At 45.4% G+C, this 9,399-nt stretch overlaps 1 pseudogene; it reads left to right on the top strand.

Annotated features, from left to right (window-relative positions):
• Window positions 1-1,036: 1,036 nt before the first annotated feature.
• Window positions 1,037-6,894, top strand: LOC122230018 (annotated as a pseudogene).
• Window positions 6,895-9,399: the final 2,505 nt, after the last annotated feature.

Raw genomic sequence — 9,399 nt, 5'->3', positions numbered from 1 at the left:
AGGGGCAGGTGGACCGAGGTGTGATAGGCAAGCACCTTGGATAAGCAGGTGCAGAATCCAACCCAGACAGGCAGAATTGCTGACACCCAAACTTCCAGGAAGACTTTTCCCTGAGGCCCTGAAGAAGGGAGAATTCAGAAAAGAGGTGAGAGGAAGCTTGGCCAGGCCCAGGTCCAGCCCAGCCCAGTCCAGCCCAGCTCTAGGTCCTGTGAACAAAGACCAGCTCACACCAGGACTCTCGCCATTTCTTACAAATCTGTAACTTCCTTAAAGTTAGCTATTTTTGTTACTCCTTGTTTCCAGGCAGTTCAACTAGTAATGTGAACAGGCTTTAAACAAAGAAAGGAGGAGGTGCAAAGAGGATTGGTTACTTGCTTAATTTTTTTTAAACATTTATTTTTGAGAGACAGAGCACAAGTGGGGGAGGGGCAGAGAGAGGGGGGTACACAGAATCCAAGGCAGGCTCCAGGCTCTGAGCCGTCAGCACAGAGCCCGACGCAGGGCTCCAACCCACGGACCGCGAGATCATGACCTGAGCCAAAATCGGCCGCCCAATCGACTGAGCCACCCAGGTGCCCCATTTTGGTTACTTATTTAAAAGCTGGTCAGTGGACTGGGAAGCAGCCCCTCATGGGGAAGGTTTGTGTGTGTTGGGGCAGGGGCCTCGGGGTGGGCGACAGCCTGGTAGCCTGTGGGGAGAGATAGGCAAGCCAACTCCATCCCAGAGGAGGTGTGGAAGCTGGATGGGGCCAGGGTGGGGTTAGGGGTGAGGTGAGAGCTCTGCCCGGGACTACTCTGCTAGCCCCTCAGGGAATGCTTGGGCTTTTAAAATCGCTTTGCTTTGTATTGTAGTCAGAGGTATAGGAACTGACTGCTGTAGGCGGGCGGGGGGGGGGGGGGGGGGCTGTGGGAAATAGTTCTGCCCCTCCCCTCGGGGCTCCCACCGCCCCTCCCCCATCACTGTACAAGTATTGTCTGTTCTCTGTGGGTCTCCCCCGCCAGACGTGAGCTTCCCGGGAGCAGGCACTGTGTCCGATTCACCTCTTTCTGCCTCACAATGTGGCCCAGCGTGGGGCCTGACACTTGGAAGTTTCTCAAAGAGTTACTTGTTGAATGAATGAACAAATGAATGCTTTCTCCGAACTGCTCTGAACTTTTGATGGGATTTACAAAGAAGGAAAGGCCTGATCACTGCTCCGGATTCCTGACATCACTTCACCAGGCATTCGTGTGGCTCTGGAACTCGGGGAGGCAGTGAATCCCTAAGGTTTGCTTTCTATGTGTATGCGCATTTTCCTGGGGATAAGATTCTACATAACTTCTCAGATTTTCAGAGGCGACTGTCCAAAAAGAATGAAAGTAATCATTGAGAAAATAGTCCCAGAATGGAAATTTTACATACGTTTTCTCACTATTGATTTCTCTGAACCAAATTACTTTTCTTACCAACATTGCTGTTTTCTTCCTGTGTATGATCTCTCTCTCTCTCTTTTTAATGTTTATTTATTTTTGAGAGACAGAGAGAGATAGAACACAAATGGGGAAGGAGCATAGCGAGAGGGAAACACAGAATCCCACGCAGGCTCCAGGCTCCAAACTGTCAGCACACAGCCTGACTGGGAGCTGGAACCCACAAACTGTGAGATCATGACCTCAGCCAAAGCGGGATGCTTAACCGACTGAGCCACCCAGCCCACCCAGCCGCCCCCCGCCCGGTCTATAATCTCTTCAGTTCATTTTGTAATGTCAGAATCATCCACATTCACCTTAGTAAATAGTAACATGCTGATAGGGGCCAGGACGCGCTACCCTAAAATATGGCATTTTGACTTATTAAAAATATTTTAAGCTGAAGGAATTTTTTAAGGTTTTATTTAATTCATTTTTAAAAAGGTTTTTTAAAAATGTTTATTAGAGAGAGAGAGAAAAAACATGAGTGGGGGAGGGGCAGAGGGAGAGGGGGACAGAAAGTCCCAAGTGGGCTCTCTGCTGACAGCAGAAAGCCTGAAGCCTTCTGGAACTCACAAACCGTGAGATCATGACCTGAGCCAAAGTCGGACGCTTAACCGACTGAGCCACTCAGGCATCCCAAGGTTTTATTTTTAAGTAACCTGTGCACCCAATGTGGGGCTCAAACCTACCATCCTGAGATGAAGAGTCGCAGGCTCTATGGACTGAGCCAGCCAGGTGCCCCTAGCTGAAGGAAGCCACAAAAGCAAGAGGGTCAGTCTGACCTCTCCCACCTTCTTCCCCGAAACAGGTCATAAAACTCCTCTGTGAAAGGTACCCTCCCTATACCATTAGAAAGGAGGACATTCTAATTACCAGGGACAGAGAATTAAGGGCCGAGAAGGCTGTGTAAACAAGCCTTGTTAAACTAGCTCTTATCTTCCAAGTTACTTCTTCACCATTTACCACCCCTAGCCCAAACCCCTTGTCAATTCTTCACAAATTTTTATAGCTCTAAAAGGTATAAAACCTTCTTGCTCGGGTCACTTCTTTGGGTCTTTTCTTGGGAAGGCTTCCATGTACATGTAAAATTTTTATTTCTGTTAATCTGTCTTTGTCAGTTTAATTTTCTGATCAACCCTCCCTACGAGGGTTGAGGGAAACTTTTTCCTCTCCTGAAATGCTATGACCTTTGCAAGGTCCCAAAACCTCCCTTTCATCATCTCAGCCAAGGCATCCTTAATTGATTTCTCTTACACTTGGGGCTCATCGGCTGTTTTGCAGGTGGATGACAGTGTGGAGTGGGTGTGGGGCTGTTGGAAGTGAGACCTTAAGGGCAGAGGCAGAATCAGGAAGAGAGCTGCTGAGATATTCAACTACCTAATCCAATTCTCCTTGCACACTCAGCAGCCTCCCCTCCCTCTGCACAACAATGGAAGGAAAGAGGCAGTGGGGAAAAAATAAGGTCCTGTAATACGGTTAGAAGGGGTAATTACCAGGACCGTGGAGCACAGGGAAAGTACCTCCCAGAAAGAAGGGCTAAAGACAGCCTACAAGGATGGGGAGTAAGGGAATTAGTAACAAATGTATGCTTGTGCAGGGAACCAAAAAAAAAAAAATAATAAATAAATAAAAATAAATCTCTGTGCTGAATTGGCCAGGCACTGGAGAACCTGAGGTAGGCAGCAAGGACTGGGCTACAGTACATTCCAGAGAGGAGGAGAAAAAGCTCCAAGCCAGGCCGGGATTTTGCAGCAGCTGCTGTGCCGTGATACAGAGTATCGGTGCCGGTGCCTCGAGGGAGGGATGAGTCAGTCCCAGCAGATCCAAGTTTAGGATAAAAGAGCCAACCAGGAAGGCACTCGGCAAACACCTTCCCTGTGAGAGGGCTACTGACCATTTAGAAGTGGGATCCCCAGCCCCATACAGGACACCAGGGAGGCCCTGGAACGGCTGGAAGGGCTCATTCGCGTAGGGACTGAGAGTGAAGAGCTGTTTTAAACTATGTCCCTTCCTCTACCCGGAAAGTTCCGCCAGATTTGCCACCCGTTGATTGATTTCATAGAGTTGTCTAAAACCAGGGTTGTGTTAGAGCAGAAGGCAAAAGGGTAAGTGCCAGATTATGGTTGTGAATGTCACATCTTGCTGTAGGAGTCAAGGAAGGGTGTTTTGAAACAAGAATTCTTGGTTATGGGTGTGGCTGTAAATGCATCCTGCACCCTGATGCCTCATGGGAGAGAGCTTTGAGTTGTATGGGGATCCGGCCAGAAGGTAAGCTCCAGCACCCCCATCTTGACCTTCATGGCAGTTGGAAGGATGGTGGGGTCAGAGTGCATCACTCAGCCTAAATCTGTGTGGAAAAAGAAAATGACCTGGAGCACATACTGGCCCACTGTTAGTTCATGGTGAGCAGTCCCTTAAACAGTATGTTAGAGAAAAATTCCTGTTTTGGGGAGGAAGTTTGTGACAGGCGACTTTGGTTATATGGTTTTGTGGTACGATATATACATCATGAAACTTGCCATCTTTTAATGATTAAAAAAAATTTTTTTAATGTTTATTCATTAAAAATTTTTTTTAAATGTTTATTTATTTTTGAGATGGAGACAGAGCACAAGTGGGGGAGGGGCAGAGAGAGAGGGAGACACAGAATCTGAAACAGGCTCTGAGCTGTCAGCACAGAGCCAGATGCGGGGCTTGAACCCACGAACCACGAGATGATGACCTGAGCCGAAGTCAGATGCTTAACCTACTGAGCCACCTAGGTGCCCCTATGTTTATTCATTTTTGAGAGACACAGAGCAAGCAGGGGAGGGGCAGACAGAGAGGGAGACCCAGAATCTGAAGCAGGCTGCTGGCTCAGAACTGACAGCACAGAGCCTGACACGGGGCTCGAACCCATGAACCCATGAACCCAGAGATCATGACCTGAGCCAAAGTTAGATGCTTAACCAACTGAGCCACTGAGGTGCTCCTAAGATTTTATTTTAAGTAATCTCTGTGCCTAACATGGGGCTCAAACTCACAACTCTGAGATCAAGAGTCAGACACTCAACCGACTGAGCCACCCAGGCACCCCAAAGATTTTTTATTTCTAAGTGATCTCTACACCCAACGTGGGGCTCGAACTCACAACCCTGAGATTGAGTCATATGCTCCACCGATTGAGGCAGCCAGGTGCCCCTTATCCATTTAAAAATATATATAAATTTATGGGGTGCCTGGATGGCTCAGTCGGTTAAGCATCTGACTTCAGCTTAGGTCATGATCTCACGGTTCGTGAGTTTGGTCCCCCACGTCGGGCTCTGTGCTGGCAGCTCAGGGCCTGGAGCCTGCCTCTGATCTGTGTCTCCCTCCCCTCAGCTCCTCCCCTGCTCACACTCTGTCTCTCTCTCAAAAGTAAATAAAGATTAAAAAAATATATAAATTTAATGACATTGATTAAAACCACAATGTTGTAAACCATCACCACTATTTACAAAGCTTTTTCATCACTCTAAACAGAACCTCCGTACTCATTTGTGTGCTTATTTTTGTTGTTATTGTTTAAATAACTTCTTCTCTAGAATATGTTGGTCTCTGCTGGTAGGTGGGGTCAAGTTATGCCTAGTCAAGAGATTTCTTCACCTGAGTTTCTTTCGTCACAGGGTTGCTGTGAGTTCTTTTTTATGTAAACAGTTTTGCTACTTTCCTTCTCCATATGCACACTTACTTTAACAAAATGGAAATTCTATCAAATGACCCCAAATTTAGTGCTTAACACTACAACCCTTTTACTTGCTTACAATTCTGTGAGTCATCAAGTTGGGTAGGAATCAACTGGGCATTTCTTCTGTTGTCATTAACTAGTCTCATTTATGCCACTGCAATCTTCTGGCGGTTCAGCTGGGGCTGGATGGTATTATATGGCCTCATTTGTATGTCCAGTGCTGTCTATGGGCATGGGTGGTACATTTCCTCCAGCATGTTACCTGTGGAGTAGGGTTCCAGATGCAGGAAGAGAGAAAGGTTAAAAGACCCACTGTGCAAACAGTTTTCAAGCTGCAGTCTGGCTCGTTGCTAATGTCCCATTGTCCAAAGCAAGTCACTTGGCCAAACCCAAAGTCTATGTGAGAGGGGACTTCATGAAATATGGATACATACAGCATGGTTCATTGGGGCCATCACTGTAACAATCTACCATACCTATGTACTATTTTGCAGTTTGCGTTCCCCCTTAACAGGGTGTCTGTTTTCCAAGTTGATATAATTATAATAATTACATTTTTAAAAATGTTTATTTATATTTGAGAGAGAGAGACAGAGCGCCAGTGGGGGAGGAGCAGAGAGAGAGGGAGACACAGAATCCAAAGCAGGCTCCAGGCTCTGAGCTGTCAGCACAGAGCCTGATGCGGGGTTTGAACCCAAGAACCATGAAATCATGACCTGAGCCAAAGTTGGAGGCTTCACTGACAGGGCCACTCAGGTGCCCCTATCATAATTACATTTGTAATGATGACAAAAGAGTTAATCAAAGGACTATGCCAAAATGTACCTAATCATTATTGCTTTTTTTTTTCTTTTGTGGTTTGTTTTCATTTTCACTGTTATAAAGAAGTCATTAAGGTCTCCCTCCTCCACTGTTGCCACCTCCTTCTGCTGCTCCTGGTGCTGCTAGTATGCTAGTTAAGTGCGGATCTGGTGCCTCTTGTGAAGCAGCAGCTGAAGAGACCCCAGCACTCAGCGAGGCCCGCAAAAAGCCCAAGGAAGGAGTCAAGACTGAGAACAATGATCATATGAATTTGACAGTGACAGGGCAGGATGATTCTGTGGTGCAGCGTAAGATTAAGAGGCACACACTGCTTAGTAAACTAACGAAAGCCTTTTGTGAATGGCAGGATTTGTCCATGAAGCACAACAGATTCTGATTTGATGGGCAGCCAATTAATGAAACAGACACGCCTGCACAGTTGGAAACGGAGGCTGAAGATACAGTTGATGTGTTCCAGCAGCTGACGGGAGGCATATCCTGAAAAGGGAACCTGCCACTTCACTCCAGAACTCTGTTCCTCCAGACCAAGAAGGCATTCTCGATTAGAAAGCCACAATTTGGTTCCACCACATCCTGAGTACTATAGTTTTCTCTATTCTTTCATTTTCCCCTTCCCCATTCCTTCATTGTACATTAACGTACTGTGGATGTGCACAAGCATATTGCAGGTTTTTTTTTTTTTTTTAATTAAATGGCCAATGTTATGTTTGGTGCCTGTCACATGGAGATGGGATGGGGAAAAATACTGGTTCTGTGATAATACCCCCTTTCTCCATTAGTGGCATGCTCATTCAGCTCTTATTTTTACATTCCAGTAAGTTATTTTGCTCTCACTGTTTAACAAAAAATGAACAACATAAAAATCCTTGCACACCTTGTGTGATTGGAGAATTTTAATGTTTTTCATTTATCATTGTAAAACCAAGGGCAATTTTATAACATTTTTGTACATAGCTGTTAGATATAGGGCACTCTGTCTTTAAGTAGGGATAAATTACTCTAAGAGAAATGAATCCTAGATACTTTTCCCTTCAAGTCAGCATCTTGTTGTTGAAACAAATTTCTTGTTTTAAAAAAAGTAATTAAAGGGGCGCCTAGGTGGCTCAGTGGGTTGAGCATCCGACTTCGGCTCAGGTCACGATCTCGTCATTCGTGAGTTCGAGCCCCGCGTCGGGCTCTGGGCTGATGGCTCAGAGCCTGGAGCCTGCTTCCGATTCTGTGTCTCCCTCTCTCTCTGCCCTTCCCCCGTTCATGCTCTGTCTCTCTGTCCCAAAAATAAATAAACTTTAAAAAAAAATTTTTTTTTTAAATAAAAAAAATAAAAAAGTAATTAAATAGATATTTGTTGAATGTCTACTATGTGTAAGGACTTATTCAAGAACACTAAGGATACCTATTTGCTTAAATTTTTTTCAGGGGAAATTCAGACAAACATGAATATATAAAAAGCACTATGGAGAGAAAGCAGAGAAGGCAGATTACATCCTGGAGAGAAGTTGGGTTGGGTAGGGCTTGCTATTTAAAGTTCGTTTAGGGGAACCTGGGTGGCTCAGTCGGTTAAGGGTCTGACTTTAGCTCAGGTCATGTTCTCACAGTTCGTGAGTTCAAGCTTTGCGTTGTGCTCTGTGCTGACAGCTCAGAGCCTGGTTCCTGCTTAGGATTCTGTGTCTCCCTCTCTCTCTCCCCCTCTCCTGCTCACACTCTCTCTTTCTCTCTCTCTCAAAAATAATTGAACCTTAAAAAAATGCTTTTGGGGGCACCTGGCTGGTTCAGTCAGGAGAACATCCAACTCTTGATCTCAGGGTCATGAGTTTGAGCCCCATGAAGGCATAGAGATTGCTTTTAAAAAATGGCTTAAACTGGGCACATGGGTGGCTCAGTGGGTTGAATGTTTGATTCTTGGTTTTGGCTTGGGTCATGATCTCTAAGTTTGTGAGTTCAAGCCCTGTATCCAGCTCCAAGTTGATAGCTTGGAGCCTGCTTGGGATTCTCTCTCTCTCTCTCTCTCTCTCTCTCTCTCCCTCCCCCTCTGCCCCTTCCCTGCTCTCCTATGCTCTCTCTCTCTGAAAATAAATAAACTTTTAAAAAATGGCTTAAGGGGCGCCTGGGTGGCTCAGTCGGTTGAGTGGCCGACTTCGGCTCAGGTCATGATCTTGCGGTCCGTGAGTTCGAGCCCCGCGTCGGGCTCTGTGCTGACAGCTCAGAGCCTGGAACCTGTTTCAGATTCTGTGTCTCCCTCTCTCTGACCCTCCCCCGTTCATGCTCTGTCTCTCTCTATCTCAAAAATAAATAAACGTTAAAAAAAAAAATTAAAAAATGGCTTAAACGATAAATGGAGCCTTAAAAAATAAATAGGGGTGCCTGTCTGGCTTAGTCAGTAGAACTTGTGACTTGATTGTAGGGTTGTGAGTTCAAGCCCCACACTGGGTCTGGAACCTACTTAAAATTTAAATACAGACACACATACATACATACATACATAAAATAAACCCACAAACAACTAAATAAATAAGATACCTGTGTAACTCCCACCCTTAAAAACATTTTTTGAGGGGCACTTGAGTGGCTCAGTTGGTTGAGTGCCAACTCTTGATTTAGGCTCAGGTCATGATCTCACAGTTGTGGGATCAAGCCCTGAGTCCAGCTCATGGAGAAGTGAGGAACCTGCTTGGGATTTGGGATTTTCTTTCTTTCTGCCCCTCCTCGCCGCCCCCCCTCCCCCCCGCCACCCATGCACACATGGGCTCTCCATTTCTCTCAAAATAAATAAACTTTAAAAAATGTTTTTGAATTATGTTCTAAGAATAAAAGATTATTTCTCTTGCACCATATCCTTGTAAGAAGAAGTGAAATCAGTGGGACATAGGGTAGGAATATTAAAACTTTCACAATGCATTGCTCAATTGCTCTCCCAAGGGCTTTACCAATTTATACCACCACCAACAGGAATTTGCCAGTTTCCCTGCTTTGACCACAGTTAACATGGAACATTCTAATTAAAAAAGAAAACTTTGTTAGTTTAATAGGTAAGCCTGGATTTCCTTCTTTTAAGACAGTATTTTATATAGTCTTTTACCTTTTCTTTTTTGAAGTTATCTCTAGAGCCAACGCAGGGATTGAACTCACAACCTGAGATCAAGAGTCACATGCTCTGCTGACTATCCCAATAGTCTTTTATCTTGACCACTTCAGTCTTTTTTTTTTTTTTTAAGCTTATTTATTTACTTTGAGACAGGGGGAGAGAGAATAAGAGGGGGAGGGGCAGAGAGGGGGGCAGGAAGAGAAAGAATCTCAAGCAGGCTCCTGGGTCTGCTCTGAACAGGACTCAGGACTCCATCTCAGAACCATGAGATCATAACCTGAGCCAAAATCGGGTCAGAGGCTTAACCGACTGAGCCACCCGGATGCCCCTTGACCAC

The sequence above is a fragment of the Panthera leo genome, chromosome C2, assembly GCF_018350215.1.
Source record: "Panthera leo isolate Ple1 chromosome C2, P.leo_Ple1_pat1.1, whole genome shotgun sequence".
Classification (NCBI taxonomy): domain Eukaryota; kingdom Metazoa; phylum Chordata; class Mammalia; order Carnivora; family Felidae; genus Panthera; species Panthera leo.
Note: the sequence above shows the minus strand (reverse complement) of the source record. Positions and strands in the feature narration are given on the sequence as shown.